The sequence below is a fragment of the Danio rerio genome, chromosome 3 (genome assembly GCF_052040795.2).
Source record: "Danio rerio strain M-AB ecotype USA chromosome 3, GRCz13ab, whole genome shotgun sequence".
NCBI classification, from domain to species: domain Eukaryota; kingdom Metazoa; phylum Chordata; class Actinopteri; order Cypriniformes; family Danionidae; genus Danio; species Danio rerio.
The window spans coordinates 45,440,275-45,462,976 of record NC_141023.1 but is presented as its reverse complement, the minus strand read 5'-3'; the positions used below and the strand labels follow the sequence as shown (position 1 = coordinate 45,462,976).

Sequence of the window (22,702 nt, the reverse complement as noted above, 5' to 3'; positions counted from 1 at the left end):
ATTTACAGAAAATATTTGAAGTAATAATTCACTGAACTGGCAGATTTAAGAGTTTTCATTTTTTGACACATACTGTACATTTTGTTATGCTTATACCTAGGGCTGTAACGATACACAATATAAAATCGAAATCGCGACACTCAGATCTACGATCCTGTGTCGCGGTGTGATAAGAGAGAATCGCGACACACCCCGTGACTACCTTTCCAATAACGTCACGCGTGCCAGCAAAAGTTGAGCTAGTTGAAGAAGAACGTGAGGAAACACTTTTTTCCCGCTTGACATTACGAGCACTGCGTGGTCCGTTAGAGGGGTTAAGTTGGTTTTGTTTTTGATATTCCTGACACATTCAGACAGTCCCTTACTAAGAGCTCCGTGCGAGCTCTCCCGGTTAAACGCTAATTGCGAGGGCTTTAACGGACCGCGGTCTAAATGTGTCAGGAATATCAAAAACAAAACCAACTTAACCCCTCTTGACAACCGACAACGGCAGAAACATTGCCAGTGCTGTCAAAGCATTGTTGTTAATGTGGCTGCGCAGAGGGATGGGCGTTCACCAGATGCCCCGACTCCTCTGCAGAGGAAACTTTTCTGTAATCTTGCTGTGCGCTTTCTGTTTGAACCTTTGGGAGTTAACGTTACGTGCTGACTGACAGCGCGATGCGTGAGGCCAGGAAACAGGACGAAGCTTTCAGTTAAGATGAACAGTTTCTATAGTTATACTTTATTTAGAGATAAAGGTATATGACTCTGGTTATAATCACTCTATCTTGCTGGAGTTTATAGCCGTTTCGCTTTACTTCAGGACGCATGCCGCTCTGAAGGTCTAATCGCTGTTTTAAGTTATCCAGAGCTGTATGAATGTACAAATCTTGAATATAACAATAGCATTAAATATTACAATTGTAACAACACAGACAGCTACACTTATGCACAATCGATACCCAGCTGATTCAGTCGTTTCATAAGAGGACCGCGCTTCTTCTCTTCTTTTTTCCTTGTCAACATAAAGGCAGTGAGATGCGCCTTGTTTTCGGCTTATAAAGCATGTATGCACATTAATGCAATAGCATATTTGAACAACAAAACTGTTTACAAAAAGTCTACATATGCGTGCGTTGTTGTTGTCTTTTCATCATGCAGCATGCGCACTTGAACCGCGAGGGAGAGAGAGGAAACCATCAGGACTTATTCTTTAAAATAATGATTTCTATTAAAATGTAAAAGGTTTTGTTATAATAATAATAACAGCGGGGCATTAAATAAATGCGTATTTTTTCCGTGGAGCGGGCAATTTGAGGAAGTCCGCGGTTTTTATTTGACGGAAGAAAAAACATAATTGGAAAAAAACAGCCTATGCCGTTTGTTAAAAAGAATCAGTCAGTATTTTCGTTTTGTAATACAAATTAATTATTTAAATGAAAATAAATTAGGGCAGTCCTATTTATTTTATTCATTTTATTTAAATTATTCTGCTCTTCTGTGCTAAACACTGCAGGTGCGTGAAGATGCTCTGTTGTTCTGTTCTGTTATTAATATGCTAGCATTTAAAAATAAATCAGTAGCCTATTTTAAAATGCAATATTTAACGTGTCAGACACAAAATAGACACGTCAATTTGTTTAATATAAAATTAATAGTAATCTGACCAGTTAACTGTTATTATAATAACCGATTAATGAGCGGTGGTTGTCTGTTAGCAAAATTAACCGAAATGAGCATCCCTAGCCATTTAATTGACTTTTTCTATGTTAGAGAACTTGATTGAAAAATCATTTTTAACATGCTTGAATGATCTACACAATGGAGTTTAGTTCGGTTTGGTTTTTCAAAAGTATTTTGTTACAAAGAAAACAAAAATGATATAATTCTATTTAATAAAAAATAGTTTTAAAAATCTTTTTTTCCCCACCCCACACGAAAAAAAAATCGTGATACGAATCGAATCGTGGGTCAAAAATCGTGATACGAATCGAATCGTGGGTTTGGTGTATCGTTACAGCCCTACTTATACCTAACCAGGCATTCACAAAATCTTTGCAAAAACGGAGCATTTTTGAAAAACTAAAGACCCTGTTTTCGTTTGGAAATGCTGGTGATCCGTATAAACTAAAACACAAACTTTTGAAAATGGAGCAGCTTTCCACAATCGCAAATAGTTGGCATCATGTATTTTAGAATGCATAGTGTGGACGGAGATAGTTTTTATGAAATGCAATGTAAAGGGCATTCTGAATGAGGGGCTTTTTCATTCTAGAACAGAGGTTCTCAAAGTGGGGGTCGGGACCCCTCGAAGGGTCGTGGGACAATGAAGGGGGATCGCCTGGTGATTTTCAAAAATCAATTAATTTTTATTAAACCTTAAGACTTACTGTATTTTATCAATAACCTACTAAAGAGAAAAAAATAGTTGTTTATAGTTACTATAAACTATATAGTTACTATAGTAGCTTATAGTTAATAGTTCTGCTGGATTGCGACTTCTCTGGTAATTACATTATACTAAAGGCACAGCAATACTTTCAGATGCAGCAGATTGATTTTATAACACCAGGTTAAACTTTCTAGCCCATTTACAGCACTGACATACATAAAAAAACAAACAAAGAATAGACTTGGGTCTATTGGTGTGCGTGCGTCATTGCATACAAGGTTTCTGTATTTATAACCACCACCTCAGAGAATATTGGGGGTCACGAGTCACTGGCATTATCATTTTGGGGGTTGCGGGCTGAAAAGTTTGGGAACCCCTGCTCTAGAACACTGTTTTAAAAAAAACCCACTGCTTTATATCACAACTCAGTCTTTCATGTTTGTGTTCATTATGTGTGTCTCAATATTGCACATTTTAAAATATTTTATTGATATTTTTTTTATCTATTCAAGGCAGCACTACTATATAAAACTATTAACTTCTTAACGCTTTACAATAAGATTCCATTAGTTCATGTATTTACCAACATGAACTAATAATGAACGATACTTGTACAGCATTTACAAATCATAGTTCAACATTTACTAATGCATTATTAGGAATCCAAATTAATGCTTGTTAACATTAGTGAGTAAACATGAACTATCAACACTGTAAAAAATGCTGGGTTCCACACAATCGATTTATGTTGGGACAAAATGAAGAAAATAAGTTAACTTATTAGTTTTTGCAAATTTAAGTAGATTGAACATAAAACCATTAAGTTGTCCACCCAAAAAAAAATAAAAAATAATAATTGTGTTGTTTCAGCTTATTTTAAATAAGTAGTTTTAACAAATGGCAAACATATTTTATTTCCAATAACTAATATTAATAAACATAAATAAACACTAGCCCCTTTCACACATACAGACCTTTCCGGAAAATTGCCGGCAATTTTCCGGAAAGGTTGTATGTGTGAACAGGTCCTTTTTGAAAATACCGGTAAATTCGTTCTGGCTATTTTCCGGAAAGAGAAGTTGTAACATTACCGGCAATTTGCCGGAATGCTGCGCTGTGTGAATGCAGAAGGAAGATTGCCGTAATAAGCGCGTGCACGTCTAGAACGTGCTGACGTGAGACGTCTGCTTTAGCCAATCTCAACAGTCAGACGCATTTACGTCCGCGCGGTTTGTGAGGATAAAACCCTTTGAATATTTTTCCAGACACATTTAGCTGCTAGAAGTTAGTCAGATCACGTTTATATGTTCTTCTTAATGCCAACTGTGTAAATAATCATCGATGAGATGCTTATGATAAGCCGTTGTTTGTTTACCTTCAAGCTTTGCGTGCGCCTATGAGCGCCTGCACACGCACATATTATGAACATCTCGACATGCGAAAGTGATCCTGCGAAAGTTGTTCACAATATTGATCATCCACAGTCTGTAATTTAGTCAAATGTTTACAAATACAAGCGCAGCCGTTTAAAGCTCATTTGTGGTGAATGATGTCAGAATTTACCGGTATTTTGGAATGGATGTGTGAATGCTCTTTTCTGGAAAATTTCCGTAACGTCCTCGCCTGTGTGAACAGCGCTTTTTTGAATATACCGGTAAAGTCGTTCCGGAAATTTTCCAGATATTTACCGGTATCACTGTGTGAAAGGGGCTACTGTATTAATAATAATAAATATACTCTTCATTGTTTATTCATGTTAGTACGTTTAATAGGGCTGGAAAAAACTGATATTGCAATATTTTCATTCATTTGAAAGGAAACTAACAAGATGTGTTTTAACTGCAGACTGTCAGCTTTAAGTTGATGGTATTTACATCAAAAGCAGGTGAATGGCGTAGGAATTACAACAGTTTGCATATGTGCCTCTCACTTGTTAAGGGTCCAAAGGCAATTAGAAAATTCACTTTTAAGCTGTTCAATGGCCAGGTGTGTTATTCCCTCATTACCCCGATTACAATGAGCAAATAAAAGGTCCAGAGTTAGTTTCAAGTGTGCTATTTGCATTTAGAATCGGTATATTGCAATATAAATGCAGTTTCAGCAGATGACTTGAATAGCTTGTAAAAAGTTCATAATTTTGGATCGATTGGGACGATTCTGTAGGGGAGAGCATCTGCATGAAATATAATAAAAAATGACAAGCAAAGTGAAATACAACAGTGAAAATATGTAAATAAACAATTTTATTATAATTTAGTTTTTTAATTTTATTATAATTATAATTTATAATTTTCTGTCAGGTCAAACCATATTCAAAAGCAGAAATTAAATAATCACTGTATAATAATAATAATAAAAATAAAATAATAATAATAATAATAATAATAATAGTAATTTAGTAAATAAGTTGTACGTAAATAATTAAATAAGTACAATCTATTAGGTAAATAATTATATAAGTAAATAATTATATAATGTAAAATTAATCTTTATCCTATGAAGGTTTTATTAAATGCGTCCAAATGGCTTAAAAGATGTGTAAAAATATGAAATTACTCCACTATGTTGTTAACTGTAGTGTCAGGTAAACTATAAACCCAACTACATTGGAGATCCCTGCGATGCGATTACTGCAGACTTGAACACTGCAATGCATATTATGCTAAAACAATATATTGTGCAGCCCTTCCGTTACAAACTTTTTTGTAAAGGTTACCTTCTTGCCTAATATAAAAATAATACAAATCTTGCTAATCTCAAACTTTTAAAACTGCCACAGCCTTTAAAAATAAAATAAAAATAAAAAAATCAAAAACTTGCAGACTCGGCTTGCTGGCAGAAAAACAAATTGTCAACCTGCCATCCTTTTTAAACACTGCAGCATCTTGCCTTCCTCAAGAGACCATGACCAAACACTGTCTAGGCTGGTAGACTCAAGCATTCCTAAGCGGGTGCAAAAGGACATCACGGCTTGCTGTAAAGCGTGTCATTTTGAAAGGCCTTCTAACGCCTACAGCGTCCGTACATGAGCAAGCACGCCTGCAAGGGGACGAGTCCCACAGCTCTGCACACTTCTCAGTGACCTCTGTTATTAATTGTACATAAACAACAAGACGTGCTGGCTGACCGCGTGCAGTGGGTGTAAAACTAAATGAGCTGTTCCACACCCCTCATATCCGCGCTGGAATGTACAGCAAATTCTGCGAATCGGCTGAGTGATGTCACATGATTGCATTTTCTGAGCTTTGTGTGTGTGTGTGTGTGTGTGTGTGTGTGTGTGTGTGTGTGTGTGTGTGTGTGTATGTGTGTATGAGCGCTCTGCAGTCAGATGGTGATGTGTTACAATACATTTTTCACTTCTGTGTTTAGGAAATAGAAAGCAGAGGAAGAGGAAGAATGATGATTTGGAGTTCAGAATATAATAAGGTTACACATTTATAAAAGTAGGAAAATGAGGCATTTGCTAATAAAGCAAACATAAACTGTAAATTTTCTATTAATAATTAATATTTAAATTCTAATCTTGGGTGCAGTATATATGGTTTTGTTTAGTTACTTTTGTAACTTTGAGAACAGTTTAGAGTTATGGGTGCTTTACCACCTAAACTTTTGTATTAGAACCTGGCGCGTTTCCCCAGTTATCATAGTTCGTTTGGCATATGTGAATCCAACAATCGCGCTCGGATCCACGCAATTGGTTCGAGATTGCCTGAATGAGGTGGTCTCAGCTCGATTGAAACAAACTCTGGAGCGGATCAATTGTAGTGAGAAAGCAATACCAGGTCTCGAAATTGCGACAGTTTTTGTATGCACCTGAAATTTTATCTATGAGACCTCAAAATATATTTGGGAGCATTTGAGCGAGGGCATATAATTGTTGTCGTGCGACCTGTTTTCACAGCAAACTGTTCACCACAAGGGCGGAATTAGGAGGCATTCATGCATTAAGCATCTTTGCACCTAAAAACAACAAACGCAGCGCTTCAAGAATGGTTTAAAACAGTTGACATGTCAATTTGCTGCTGTAAACAAAGCCTGCAGTGCTTGTCCCGCCTTCAAGCTCTTCTTATTGGCCCACTGCGCTAGAACAGAATGCGAAAGTATTGGTTAATATCAGCTGTCAGTTCCGATACGAGAGAATGAAAACAACACTGACAGATTTAGTTTTATAAACCACCTAAAGTTACAAATAATGACACCTCTGATTAGTGATCGTGTCATGAATATCAATCCAGCATTTACATTTTTCGAAGAGTGGATAAAAAAACTTCCAGCATTTAAAGTCTGCAATGAAAATGACTAAAGCATTCACTGTAAAGCCGATTGTAAAATGGAGTTTTCAGGGAACAGTGTTTGCTACTTAATCTACACATTTTAAGCATAAGATGTTCTAGCATTATTTAATCCTTCATTTAATCGTCACGATGCTGTGAGTCGTGTGACCATCGCCAAAGAGCATGCATTCACTGAGATGAAACTAATATTGCAGATCATGAAAAGACCGTTACTGCTAATAAGATGACGTATGCAAATAATAAGTTATATGTCAATATCATCTGTCCACCCCTGAGAACAGCATATTATTAACTCAGTTCATCTCATTCACATCAAGCAGTGCTTTTTTGACACGCATATTGGGTCAAACATAACCAAAGTTTTAAAGTCTTCATATTGTTTTACATACTTTGCTCAGCGACATGGATACCTTCTAATGGTGTTGAAAGTGTCACATACTGTTTTTATATGATACATTTCACCCAAAAATTTTATTTCTGTCTTCATAATGATGTATTCGCGGTCACAAAATCACACATAACGTGTCGTGAGCTGCTGACTTTAAGCTGTTACTACAGAGAGGGCAGGCGCGCGCCCTACTTCATTATAGACGCGCGCGATTACTTAAGTGAACAGAATCTGCATAAGCTGTGAATAGCAGGTAATAAAGTTGTAAATGACATTTAGTTTGTAGCACAGAGTGATCATTTGGGAGCCGCGCGGGAAGTATGAACAGCACTTAGCTGTGAAAATGAAGCCGAACGCTACCTTGAGCATCAAGCAGCAATAACGGCAACTCTTTTCAGTACACAGGTAAGCAAAAATGACGCGATACACTTGATAGCGCCAACATCAGCAATGCCGAAGAAATAGTAAACTTGCTTAAACCGCTGAAAAGGGCCATGACTGTCCTGTCTGATGAAAAGACGGCCACTTTGCACTCATCGTGCCCAACATGAAGACAGCCATCCATAAAAACCTCTCATACACAGAAGTTGAGGATTATCTTATAGAACTGCGAACTACCTGTAAATGTAAATATTTAGATTTTTTTTTGCCAAAACAAAAAAAAAAAAACTGCAAGTGACCAAGCCTTAAGCTCTTTTTATTTTTTGCACCTTTACTTAAATTGATCCTTAATTTTGTGTCTCTGTCATTTCAATAATAATTCATAAAAAGTTTCAGATATGATATCAGTTTTATATCTTCCAAATACAAATTGTGTCACTGTTTTGGAGTACACTAGCTTATAGATATCTTAAAAACTAACAATACTAATACTAATATCTAAAAAAACTTTCCTTGCAGGACAACAAACATGACCATATTTGACTTTTTTGCTTGTTTGTAAATTGTAATTTCAACGTGGTTTAAATCAGTAATGTGCAAAAGGGTGTTTTGTTTTAATTAAGTTAATTAAGTTAATGTCCAATGCATTATTATACAGTCATCCATGTTGTTATTTTGTTCCCTAATTCAAAATGAATGGGATTAACATTTAAAACACTCAGTTTGCTACATATTCTTAACCAATACCACAACCAAAATCTAATTTAAAATGCAGATAAAATACATTTTTGATTATCAATTGTAAACATTTTTTTTACAAAAGGTCAATCGGCTTTATAATGTTACCAATATTTAAACCAGTTCCCAATCTTAAGTGAAAATGTGTGGTGTTTTTAGCCCCTCTTTCAGCTCAAACGAGTAACTGAATCCTGTGTACATTTTACATCTCCAAGATAAACCAACTTTTAATAACTTAATAGTTGAATAATAACACAGTAATACCACATTTTTACTGTCTACGCCTCCTGATTCATACATTCAGCTTTAATTATCATGAATTAAAGTCTGTTTTTCATCTTTTTCGCATTTACTAAGTAAAAAAAAAAACATTTGCTTCAAATATTTATTTTCTGTATTGTTTCTAATTTCATTCATTGTCCCCCAGCTTATTCCCTTTTTGTTATCAGAGGTCTTCACAGCCCACATGTAAAATGAATAAAAATGTAATCGCCCCCCAAAAAACAGAATAAAAAATAATATTTCATAGCACTTCACAGGACCTTTAAAGCATAGCGAACAGATAACACTTTGTTTTAGACATGCCATGTGGGATCTAGTTTGAGATTAGCATCTTGAGCTAAAGCAATAAATGGTGGAACATGTCAACTCTGTTATTGTCAACTGGTTTAGAAAGTTTAACCATAGTTAACAACTAACAAAATCAAATGAAAATCAATCAAATGTTGTGCATTATTTGACAATACTCATTCATTCAGTTTAATGTAAATTTGACTTTGTTGTATATCATTCCAGTTTAATGAGAATGAATGGAAAAGGCTTGAAATGCAATTCTGTTAAGAGTCTAGTAGTGGTCATCTTGGTATAGAGATCAAAGTGTGCCTCATCAATATTCAAACCAAAATATTTAATATTCAGCTGAAAACGTACAATTAATAAATGCACACTCAACCGTGTGAGCGCATAATTAAAATTTGCCTGCTGTGGGTATTGCAGAGGGACCTTTCTCGCCTCAGAAGCGACAAGTAATTTTATTCACCAGTGCCTCGACCCGTTTCAGTCCTTCATCCTCCCACTGCACAATTCATCCACCACCTACAAGCTGAAGGGCAACCAATGTATTCCAGGGCACTATTTCTACAGTCTCTAATGCTTTCTTGAAGTTGTAAGCACCATACAAACAACATCTCAATTAAAGCTCCTGCACATCTCTATATTAGTGTTCCTGACACCGGCTCAGCTGTGTTGACCCCAGGGACGGTATGTTCTCTCAGCACTTCTTTGTAAAGTCATCAGCAGGAGAGATCACTCTGTGTGTTTGCGTACCGCGAGCATGGCTTATCACTAGGCAGTCTTAAACCGAGGAAAAACAAATTCTCCGTGCTGGAGCATTCCTGGTTATACAAAACCATCCATGCATGATTTGCATAGAGCAATTTGGTTAGGCTTCGATTTATGAGCGAACTTTTAAAAATGTGTGTCAAAGACGTCTCAAAAAAATACAGAAAATATTGTGAAATTCTGCTACAATTTTATAGTTTTTATTGTTTAGATATATTTTTAAAATGCAGTTTATTTCTGGGATTCAAACCTGAATTTTCAGTATAATTACTCCAGTGTTTAGCATCAGATTATCCTTTAGAAATCATTTTAATATGCTGATCTGCTACTAAAAACATTACTTATTATGTTTTCATCTAGGGCTGCACAATATATCGTTTTTGCATCGATATTGCAATGAGTCAAATCTCAAGTCAAGATATGCAGTATTAAGTTGATTTTGCAGTGTATTTTTTTACATTAAAATATACAAAACCATAAAGCATGCACTGTTTATCTCACTTTTATCTTTGCATTTTCACATTCATCATTACTTTTTATGCATGATTCACTCCTCGAAAGAATCATCCCAATTAATCTAAATTAATACACTAAGTAACTCTTTGGGGGACAACTCTCAGTATTAAGTAGGTACTTATTATTAGATATTGGCTGCTTATTAATTCAATTTAATTCAATTCAGCTTTATTTGTATAGCGCTTTTACAATGTAGATTGTGTCAAAGCAGTTTCACATAAATGGTCATAGTAACTGGATCAGGTTAGTACTTATTAGTACTTATAATCTACATATTCTGCATGATCTTATTCTACATGCATAACCCAATACATAAACTACATTAATATTATATATTAATATTATTAATAAGGAGCAAATCAGGAGTTTATTGAAGCAAAAGTCATAGTTATTGGTTTGCTAATTGCGAGAATTGAGCCTTAAAATAAATTGACTATACATTCTTTCCAAATACTGCTGTTTAATCATTTGGTGGAATTTTATAGATAAAGTATATTGTAGTATGTATATTTAATATGTATATCACAGAAAAATACAATATTGCAATGTCCGATTTTTTCAATATCATGGAGCCTTAATTTAATGCATCCTCTAAGTGCTAATTTATTGACAATTTAAGCTTACTTTTAATTGACAGTACATTAGTTTTCATTATTGAAAATAAATATTTTAAATTATCAATGTTTTCATTATAATATAATATAATACAATATAATTATAATATAATATATTATAATATAATATAATATAATATAATATAATATAATATAATATAATATAATATAATCTACTTGAGTATCAAATTGGAATACTTGGACACTATAAATAACAAACAACCCAGGCTCATTCTGAAAACGTACCCCTATACATTTCTGGAGAGCAACAAATAAATCACAGTAGCTATGTTTTTTTTTTTTTCACCAGAGGCCGCTGTGTACCCATTTGGAATCTCAAATTTCACTGATTGGCCACTGTTTGACTGACTGACTGAATGACTGACCGATCAACTGACCAATCATCTTCTTTCCCTAAACCCAACCACTAGTTTTCAAAAGCACTAATTGACCCGCCGACCAACTTCCCTAAACCCAACCGAAAGTTTTAAAGAGCAATCCAGAAAAAAAAAACCTCGTCTAATTTTTACCACGTTTTCAGATTTTACCAAATTCCCACCCTGTTATTTACTTGTTTATTTTATTTTTTGGCTTTTGTTTTTGTCTTACCTACTTTTAAAAAATGGTATTCGCCAGACTTGAACCCCGTAATCTCGGTCAACTCCTCCCTGCATCTCAAGTCCACCAATGCTAACTGGACAAACTTGTAACAGCGGGAAAGCAATCCATATGAAGGTAAGCAGTCAGCTGGTAAGCGTGAAAAGGAACAGCATCATACCGCCTCGTAGCGTTCATTTTAAAGACGAAATGCAGCCATACATACTTCTGTCTACATAATTCACCAGAAACTTATATAGGGCTACGTTTTCAGATTGAGCCTATGTTAATAATAATACATAATAATATTTCAAATTATGTGTATCTATGCATTACCAAAATAAATGCAGAACTCTAAACAAGTTAAAAAGATATTAATTATTCCCAAAATTAATTGTGCGTATTACTATAGATATAGTACTGAATACTCACATCTCAATATCAATTTGTATCATTCAAACGCATTTTCCATCCAACTGATAATATTGCAAACATGCAGACTAAAGGGAACATGAGAGATCAAAGTTGACATGACTGTATGAGAAAAATTGGATAACAGGTTATATAATCCTCTCATGTCCAGCTGGACAGTCCAGACCGTGTTGGAGAGCAAAGCGCCCGTCAGTGTCTTTAGGCAAAGAGGCAAGCATCTCTCAGCTGTCTTCTATGACGTGTGCAGTCTTCAGCAGAACACACAGGCACATTGCCATCCTCTTACAAGTCCTACATGGACCCATTCCAATGGTAACGTAGCCTCACTGGGGTTTTTCGTTGATGAGGTAAAACACGAAGTCGGATGTCACTTCCCAGCAACATCATTTATAGACAGGTGCATTGCGAAATCAACAAATGTGTCAGAGTACGAGAATAAATATAGGCTTCAGGCGAATAAAAACAACATCATGCTTCTCCATTTGCTACTTTCAAACTCAACTTAACTTTAAAGGGGGTAAAAACCTCAATGTGCTACCAAAAATAATACAACATGTAGTTTTAGGTGCAAATGAAAAAAAAAATGGTTATAACTGTTTAAATTGTTAGACTACTTTAGTCTAATATGACTGTTGTTTAATGAGTCGATGAACGTGTGTTCATACTTTACTAAGCCTAAAAAAATAATAATGAAACACTTTTTACTTATTAGTCGACTACTTAACTAACTTAGCTGCACTTTTTTATTTATTTTCAATATTACTTCAAATTAAAACCTCAAACTGTTATAAGAGTACAAACAGTGTTTAAATGTAAAGATACATAGTATATCTCAGGCTCTGTTGATGCTTAGTTTTTTTCAAACCTTAAAGATATTTACACTGAAATTACATTGGAAAGAAATGATACAAAATGTAAGTTTTACACAAACACACCTTATATATTTGCATTCCTTACCAAAATTAGCCATGGTTTTTATTATAATAAAAGTGTAATAACAAGGCTTTTGGCATATTTATTAGAATATTAACGTTACCACCGTTTTATGGACTACGGTTAGTGCAGCAAGTTGTGGTTACTAATTATTTATTTATTTATTTATTTATTTATTTATTTATTCATTTAAATGTTCTTAATTCTTTGATTGTGACCAAACAAAAGCACTATTTTGTAATCTTTATTAAACAACTGGTATTTATTTATGCGTTATTTAACATCACTGGTTTGTTTATGTTTTTCCTCCGGCCATTACACGTTCAAATTTAACCTGACTGATGTTGCAGTTTTACCTAACTGTCATCGATATGCCACAGTTCGAGCGGTAAACACATAGAAAGTGTCTCACATGAACGTGAGCTCTCTTATCGCCGCTGACGAAATAACACCAGGTTAAATGTTAGTTCAAAAACAACTTTAAACGCAACATAGGGAGGTACGTTATTGGCTAACCTACTCACCAGAGGACCAGTTCTTGGCACTCGGACAGCTCTACGGAGGCATCGGGTTCTGCTGTATTTCCATTGACATTTCTCCTCGGATACTTTGCCAAAAGCTCCTAAAACGGCAGCAGAAGTACCCGGACTGCGTGTAAAAGAAAGTAAGTAAAATGCGATCGATCAAGGCGCCGAGATGTGGCGTAAACACAGTTGCATATGGTAAATTCGTCTCTGGTCCGTCAACGCTTGTTCTGGAAAGGGGAGGACGCTGATGATCTTACTACGAGTCGAGTGGTGCTGAACTCTACAGTGTGTGTACACACGTCACGTGACCCTCCCCCACAGTCCTCTTCAAAAGACCCGACTGCAAAAATTATCAAATCCTACTACGGCAAACACTGTTCATTTATATTCATGAGCCAAACTTTCGCCGTTGGATAATAACGCAGCAAAGACGCCCGTGTCTAATTAATATTCATGACGCATACGTTCTTCATTGGAAGGTTACACAACAACGCCCTCGCAGGATCGTTCATATTCATGACCAAGGCGTTTCCCATTGGAAGGCAGTGGATCTACGCGATTAAGAACTTATTAATATTCATAAGCGCATTCTCCACCGTAGTAGGGGTTGTAAATTCGCTTAATTCGCGGTCATTGGACGAGTGCAGTGAAGGGAGGGGTGAAACACACACACACACACACACACACACACGCAGCAACTTTCAGCAGCACACTCATTCACTATCGCCTTCAAAACAAGCCACAAAAGCAGCTTTGAGTCTGCAGGTCAGAGGATTACTGATCCCTCAGCATTATTTAGACCAACTTACACCAGTATTCTGGATGAGGAAACTAACCTGTTTGCAGTAGATTTTTACAGACAAGAATAAACGCGGGCTGCTTTTGTTGAATAGAAATGGCTGAAGGAGACAGCTGTAAATGAGTTTAATAAAAATGTTAATGAATATTTAGAAAGGAAACAGAATCTGACGATTATGTGTTTAGTTAAGTGTTTGTATTGCCCTAATTGCCTATTCAGAATTTTAGTATATTTTCATCAATGGCTGATGTTTAAAGGTCACTTATTTTATTTTTAAGTTTTAAAGTGTTATAGCCAAACCAATCAGCTGTAGTGTGAACTGCAGTGTTTCAAACTATGATGGAAAACAAAGTATCTGACAAAAAGATAAGTTGTACTGTAATTATGCAAAACAATTGCAGCCCCATGAATCATTTCAAATTACACTGTCAAATTAAAAATATAAAGAAAAGTATTTAAAAATATATATTAATTTGAATATATTTAAATCAACCAACCTTTATTTATATACCATAGTACTACAAAGTTGAGCAAAGTGCTTTAAAACAATTAAAAAAATACACAATAAAACTCAACAGAGAAAAGTGTCAGTGCTACTAAGCATTGAAAGTTAATCTTTAAAATTCTATAACACATATATAAATATTTAAATATTTTGAGAGTGCAATAAGAATGACTCATTTACTGCTTCATGAGATTGGGGGTGGGGTTGAGGATCTCTTTCCATCAACTGTGCAGTAGGATGCAGCCAATGTTTACTTTAGCCAGTGTTTTAATCACTTTACAAAATAAAACAAACAAGCACACAATGTAAGAGTGAACACAATTTAAGTATTCCAGACACAGCATTACAAATTGAATTAATAGCATAGTCTGAAAAGAAATTGTGCATAAGTGTGATTGTATACCACCAGAATTATTATTATTAACATTAATATAATAATAATAATAATTATTATTATTATTATTGTTATAATAGTAATAATAATAATAATAATAATAATAATAATAATTATTATTATTATTATTATTATTATTATTATTATTATTATTATTATTATTTTAAATGGCAAGAAAGTAACCAGTGCACTCTTCTACTGCCACTGTAGCTTATCTGCTTCAATGTTAAGTGTGCTGTTATTTGAGTTAAGCCCTTTTCAGATTACATGATTTTTACAGTCAGTTACAGCACTCGCTGTGTCAGATGATGGGATTTTGTCTAGATGAAATCTTGATGTTTCATGGGTAACAAATATACCAAAATACACATTGCTCTGTCAATCAGATCAATCATCGTGTGACATCTACGACACACATTCTGTCATCCAGAAGCCGCATACATTACAAATACCTCTGTTAGTATTGAGTGTTTCCCACAGTTTCCAACATATATACAGTCAAGCCCAAAATGATTCATACCACTGTCAAATTCTGACTTAAAGTCACTTTTAATTAACCAGCAGGTTTGTGTTGACCGGAAATTACACAGGCATCTCCCAAAACATAAGTTTAGATTTTGGCACCAATATTAATGCTTTTATATTTCCATCTATTTTTAATTTGACTGTGTAATTTGAAATGCTTAATGGGACTGCAATTGTTCTGCATAATTAAAGCACAGCTCTTATTTACCTTTAAACAAAAATTGGCACATCCAAAATTATTTATAACCATTCCAAATTGTTCAAAACGTTCTCACAGCAATTCATAACTTTTTGATTTAGTGGCTTATTTTAATGAATTTGCACGATCTCATTCATACAATTTAGTACGATTTTCTTATCACCCAATGACGGTTGGCTTTAGGGGTGGGGTTGGGTGCCATGCCTCCATTTTAAACTCGTACATTATCGTATGACTGAATTAGCCTAAACTGACAAATAGTTGCATTTCCTCGCGAAAATAATACAATACAATAAAAGAGTACCAAAAGGCGAAACAAGATGCGTAGCTGAACGGCTTTTACAGCTTTACTTTAACATATCTTGATCGAGAATGACGTCGACTGAAACTTTCTGTCAGACACTATTCCAAAGACTCTTATACTTTTGAATGGGGAAAAGTGTAACAGTTAATATGGCGAATAAAGCCCTGACTTTTAGTACAGGAGCCAATCAGCGATCACTAAATGGCAAATAAAGCCACCTTTTAGTACAGGAGCCAATCAGCGATTGCTATATCTCGAATAAAGCCCGCCTTCTAGTACAGAAGCCAATCAGCGATTGCTATATTTCAAATAAAGCCCGCCTTCTAGTACAGGAGCCAATCAGCGATTGCTATATTTCAAATAAAGCCCGCCTTCTAGTACAGGAGCCAATCAGCGATTGCTATATCTCAAATAAAGCCCGCCTTCTAGTACAGGAGCCAATCAGCGATCGCTATAGAATGACAATGGTGATCGGACCAGACTTGAGTTTCTGCAGATTTTGTGTGATATGAATATTTAGAAATGAAACTAAATAGACAGTTGTTGTTTAATTTTATTAGTTATTCCTAATATGGAATTTAATCGTAAGCTTGGCAAGCAGTTTTGGAGAATTTGATGTTTCCCCATTTACACAGAATGCCCGAGCATACTGCCTGAAAGGCATTTTAAAGATGGCCGCCAAGTGAAATGACTTGCCTTTAAGAGACTTTGGCTGCGTCTGAAACCGCATACTTCCATACTATATAGTACGCTACAATCAGTATACGAGCCAAGTAGTACGTCCGAATTCATAGAATTCGAAAATCAGTAGGCGAGAAGTACCCGGATGACTTACTACTTCCGGCGAGATTCTGAAGTGCGCATCCCATGCATGCTGCGCTATCCCATGATGCCCAGTGAGAGAATTCATGAATGGAAGTGAGGCAACGCAACTAACGCAGGTAGGTCACGTGACCATGACAAAATGGCGGATGTAGTACGTCCGAATTCCATTCATACTTTTCAAATTAATACTGTATAGAACGTACTTTTCTAACGGCCGAGTAGTACGTTTAAATTCAAATGCAGTACCTAATGAGTAGTAGGCAGTTTCGGACGCAGCCTTTGACTATTCCCCCCATTGGTACCCTTTTGGCAGTGGAAACGCAAGCCTGATAAAGGTGACCGATACGGTATCACTCAGTGGAAATGGGCCATTAGAGATGGTTATGCATGAAAATATGAGTAGATCAGCAATTTTTGAAATACTTAGACCAGTTGTTGTGAGTTGCTGTCATGTGATAACTGAATGCATCTTTATAGCTTTAACCTATGGCAATGACCACTACCACATGCTTTAATTAGCATCTCTGATGGTTACCCATTATTTATATATACATACTGTAAGTGTGCGAAGGAATCATTTCCTCTTCCATTCTAAACAATAGAAAGGAAGTTTTTTTTTTTTTTTACATTTCTGCTTCCCTAACCGTTTCATAGTAAGTCTCTCATAATGTGACTACTTTGCAAAGAAGCTTAAAGATTATGAGAAGTGAGAGCCGCTCTAAGTACATCCCTGTTTCTGACCCACATTTTAAAATCCTGACCCACAGAGCATCAGTTTTATAACAGCCTGTAATTACCCTGATGTTTGTTCTAGTTGGAACTACTACTTTATTTTTAGAGTAAGAAACCAATTGCCTTTACTTTTCAATCGATAGCTCGCTTATGAATACTGATCATGTAGTTCACCCCATATAAAGTACTGCTGTATCGGAGCAATGCTCAATATTAAAGCTGAGAATTTCCTCACAGCTTATAACAAGACATGACACAGCAGATTATGGAGAAATCTACTGGATAAATGCATTTTATTGCTTTGGGTCATATAGAGGAAGCCTCTTGAGAGATTGTCAATCCTTTGACTCAGCAGCTCTGTGGAGCCGCTGCAAGGAGATTATCGTGCGGACTGAGTGTTGTGGTTATGTGATGGCCACTGTGTACTAATGGTGACCACTTTATTCTTTTTTCAAAACCACATGAACTTGTGGATCATCCTGTTGTTGCCATCTCAGTAGCAGAAGCATTTGCGTTGTCAGTAATGCAGATGGTGTGTGAAGACTGGCTTTGTAATTCTGCTAGTTTTTATAGACCATTTGTTTTGATTTCAAACCATTGTACAGCAGAAATCTTATAGATCTGTGACCCCTTTTCCTTCAAAAACAATTGACCTAATGTTTTTTTTTATTGTGGCCTGAATTTGGTTCAGTGCATTTTGATGTGGATTTTTTTTTTTTTTATTTAATAATGATTTGCAAATCACATGAGTCGTAATCCTGGCTGCCGTCACTTAACTCTGCCGCATTCACATTTATCCAAAGTAATAGGTGACACGACCTGTACTTTCATTCAAGCTGAGGTGTATTAAAGAATTAGTGCTTTATGTTTAATCCTCAGTGAATGGTGGGACCGAGCGTGCAGCACCGGTAATGATGAGATGAGAATCATTCATGATTACGGTGCGGAATTATTTGGAGAGGTAGTGCAACGCAGGTCTATTAAAAGACAATGGACGACTTTGAAATGAGCATAAGCTCAAAGGCTCATTTTAGAAATCCTTTCCTTCACTGCCATTTTTTTCTTGTGTGTCAGAAAAATATCGAAGCATATCTTAGAGGGTCATGAAAACGCATTTTTTGAGATGTTGACAAACATATTGACCGTATTCTGCGATTTGCAATTGTTTTAGAACCTCTCATTCAGTTTCCTATGGGAGAAATGACTAGAAATAATAAACGTCAGAAAACGGTCAAACTACTTCTACAAACAAGTGTGTTCATGACTAGACGGAAAAAGTAGAAAAATATCATAAGAAAGCATCAGTTTGCAACATCAAGCTGCAGAATTAGCTCTTTTTTAACATCTAAAAATAAATGGAAGTGAATGAGTCTAAAAAAGTTACAAAAGGCTGTGTCTGCTCATATGTGACAAATAGGGATAATATACAGTTAAAGTTTTTTTTTTTCAATACATTTCTAAACATTTTAGGCCGTACTCACACTAGGTGTGAACCGGGCCAAAGCACGCCTGTTTCCCCTCGACGGCCCGCGCTCACACCACAAACGGGCTTTGGCACGCTTACGTCATCGCTGCTGCGCTGTTCAGTGAGAAGCGCTCTCTCACTCAGCAGCACAATGGAGATTTCTCTAGTTATATTGTTTCAGTCGTTTGATATGACGTCAAATATTTCGCCAAACAGTCCTTAGGGATGCGGGGACACGCAGTCAGATATTTCGCCGAACAGATCCGGCACTTTTGGCGCTCATAAACAATCATAAAGCTCTCGTGCTGCAGAAATGAGGAGGTCTGCTGAAGGTGCGCAGCTGTCGTGCAGTGAGGGGTTTGCGTCTCTAATAAACTACGGCAGTTTGCGTTCACTGAACAGTAAGAATGATTAATAAATCCATATGAAACAGTCACGTCTCGCTTTCAGTTTCGGGCTTTGACGCGTTTTGCACTCACACACAAGCGTACCGCGCCAAATACCAAGTGAACCGCGAGCCCGATTCAGCGCACTCACACTTCTCAAACGATCCGAGAAACAGGCCTGGGCATGGTACGGATGGCATAGTGTGAGTAGGCTCTTAGTTTTAATAACTAATTTCTAATTAATGAATCATTTTATCTTTGCTATGATGACAGTAATTAATATTTGATTATTTTTTCAAAATACTTCTCTACAGCTTAAAGTGACATTTAAAGGCTTAACTAGGTTTATTAGGTTAACTAGGCAGGTTAGGGTAATTAGGCAAGTTATTGTATAACGATGGTTTGTTCTGTAGACTATCAAAAAAATATATAGCTTAAAAGGGCTAATAATTTTGACCTTAAAATGTTTTTTTTTTTAAATGAAAACTTCTTGCCGAAAAAAAAAAATCAAAAAATCAAAGGGGGGCTAATAATTATGACTTTAACTGTATGTGGCACGTTGCTAAAATTACTATTATGGCACATATATTTCACTAACAAGTGAAGATTGGTTGATTTTGTGTTGCTTAGAGCAAATTCATTCTTCTGGTTTAAAAGTAAAATTTGAAACAATGTTGCGGTGATGAGTATGTAATATTTTCCACTAGAGGGCGTGTATTGACAACAAACAAAGGCGTAATTTAATGACATCGTGACTGAGTGTGGAATCATAACAGTTGTTGTTTTCATTACACCCTACAAAACTCATGCAGAATTTATGTTTGTGAATGAGTTAAACTATTAAAAATGTTTTTTCGTGGTAGTATGAAGAAAAGATAAGCCGCGATTATCTTGCACTTTCCAACTGGAAGCGCAAGCTTGTCTGAGTTTCGCAGTTCTTACAGAAGTTCTATTAAAATTGTTTCAGTCCAAGTTTTCAGAGTTGATGTTTAGTTTATTTTGGTTCAGTGTGGTTTAATTTTTATTGCTGGAAGTCCAAGCAATGAAAAACAAATCCATCGATGCTCAGCTCCACAAGTCTCAAACCAAACAAACCAGTGAAGACAGTGGCGAGGAACAAACTTCACCAACTGACAAAATTGAAGAAAAAAACTTTGAGAGAAACCAGACGCAGTTGGGCACGATCATCTCTCCTCTGGCCAAACTTTTTGTGTAAAGCTGCAGTCTAGGCGCCGAAGGCTGGAGAACGCTAGACGTCCATTGTGAAGAAGCTGCAGGTGTGAGCAGGTCACCAGCTAGTCATGTTTATGTTCATACTGCAGATAATATTATAAAACTTAAATAATAATAATACTGTAATTATTAAATGTTGTTTACACTAATTTGTTGCAGTTGAAAGGGCATTCGCTGTGTAAAACATATGCTAGATAAGTTAACGGTTCATTATGCGGTGGCGACCCCTGATTAATAAAGGGACTAAGCCGAAAAAAAATGAATAAATAAATGAAAAACCTCATGGGATGTGTTTCATGGGACATTTGAATAAGACTTTTCAATTACAATCTTTTTTGCACTTTGGCTCTTCGTTTACATTTTGGGCGCCATAAAACGCAAGTGTTTCCTCTCTCCATGTAAACTATAAAAATTATTTTGGGAAAACAGTAAAAACCCTTGAAGAGCACTTCAGGAAAGGGAAGACATTTTTAGTGCTGTTCCAAAACAAAGCTCCGAATCCATTAACAAAATGACTGTAAGTGAAGGTTAAAAGCAAGCAGATCACTAGGAAACTCTCAGCTTGACTGGATTTACAGTAATTGTAGTTATGTGTTTGAGAAATATGTCTTTTTTGTTGTTGTTATTGTTGTTCTGCAAGCTTTTCATAACATTTCGAATAAAAAAAAATATAAGCAGTTTTGGGCATAAAATAATTATGAAAATAAAAGGTTTCAGTCATGTTTAATGTACATTAATTTTTAGACAACAATTACAGTGTTAAACTTAAAAGAAAACAGATTTTAAGTAAAACATATATTTTTTTATCTGATCTAATGTTATTAGACCTTAATGGAATAAAACAATGTTTCACTCAATACCAAATATCATATACTGTAGGCAGTTAACAATATGAGAAAGAATTATATTCAGATTTGCTTCTGTCCATGAACTGTGCCACACTTTAGGAAACGTGACTCCTTGTTTGTAGGAAACTGACTCATATGTTTACAGGTATTCTGCATTTAGATTTGCCTTAAAAGGGCAAGATGACTTTATCTGATATGAAATGGTGTGTGCTGATAGGTAAATGCAAAAATTTTTTGTTTAATGGATGTCTAACAGACATCTAAATGTAGACAGCTTGGCTAAAACAAGGCTAAACTTAGGCTGTCATTAAAAATCTAATAGACATCTAAGAATGACCCAAAACTAGACTAGTCGTCAAATAGACAGATTGGACAGACTTTATATGTGTAGTCATTCATTTCTGTTAGTTTGATAACTAGTCTAGTTTTGGCCTATTCTTTGGCGTCTATTAGATTTTTCTGGACAGCCCAAATCTAGCCTTGTTTTAGCCAAGACAACTATGTTTAGACGTCTTTTAAAAACGAAAAATGTTTACTGAGCATGGACTGATCTTATCTTCACTTGAGTCAGGGAGGTAAGAAATGAGGGTCACGCACCAGCAGAAGCTGAACGAAGAACACATACATTATTTATATTTATATTTATATTATATGACGCAAGTTTAAGTGTTTCCTTCTCATCAATTGCTGCCACGATGTTAAGTTTCTGTTGGTTGTTGCAAAGGTATTGCTCTGCTGTGTTTTTAAATTGGTTAATATGCAGTCAATAAGCTGTTTCTCTGTGGTCACTAGGGTTTAATACTTCACCGTTTGTTTATATGAGCAATAAAAAGAGCAAGAATACAATGATTGTTCTGTGAGGAATATGCGATGTAAATGAGTGTAAAAGCATGTAAGCATATATATATGTCAGGCAAGTTCTTATTGTAAATTTTTTAACATTACTCTGGCTTAAAAATGTCCTGTGGATTTATTGTATTTGCCAAGTTCACTACATTATTCTCTGCTGTGGACTGTGCATTTGAGAGAGTGAGGTCAGTGTTAGTTTTTCTAAAAGCTGTGAACTGATCAGCGATAATCAAAGTCTCACCTGATGTCAGATGCAAATCAATCGTAGCAAATTTATTGTAGCACTATGGAGTAATTGTGTCTTTGTTCAGGTATAGGTCAATGTGAATGCTGAGGCCTAAATCTTTTTTTCTGCCACTTGGCTGACACTAATGAGAGAAAAGGATAGAGAGAAAACAGGGACAAGATTAAATCACTGTTTATCCCAAAGCTCTCAAATCTGTCCTCTTCCTAGAAGTCGCAGGACAGTGCTGTGAAGTTGTGACCTTCTGGCACCTTCAAC

General features: G+C 35.7%; 1 protein-coding gene across 4 annotated transcripts in view; it reads right to left on the bottom strand.

The window, feature by feature from the left end:
* The window catches only part of gpr146 (G protein-coupled receptor 146), a 30,207-nt gene extending 16,814 nt beyond the window's left edge, over positions 1 to 13,393 (bottom strand). For 3 of the 4 annotated variants that reach the window (XR_015479938.1, XR_015479937.1, XR_015479939.1), the window contains exon 1: positions 13,134 to 13,393. The gene's annotated coding sequence lies outside the window, so the exon portion shown is untranslated. The remainder of the gene's footprint in view (positions 1 to 13,133) is intronic. The other variant, NM_001320482.1, reaches the window with a different exon arrangement.
* Positions 13,394 to 22,702: the final 9,309 nt, after the last annotated feature.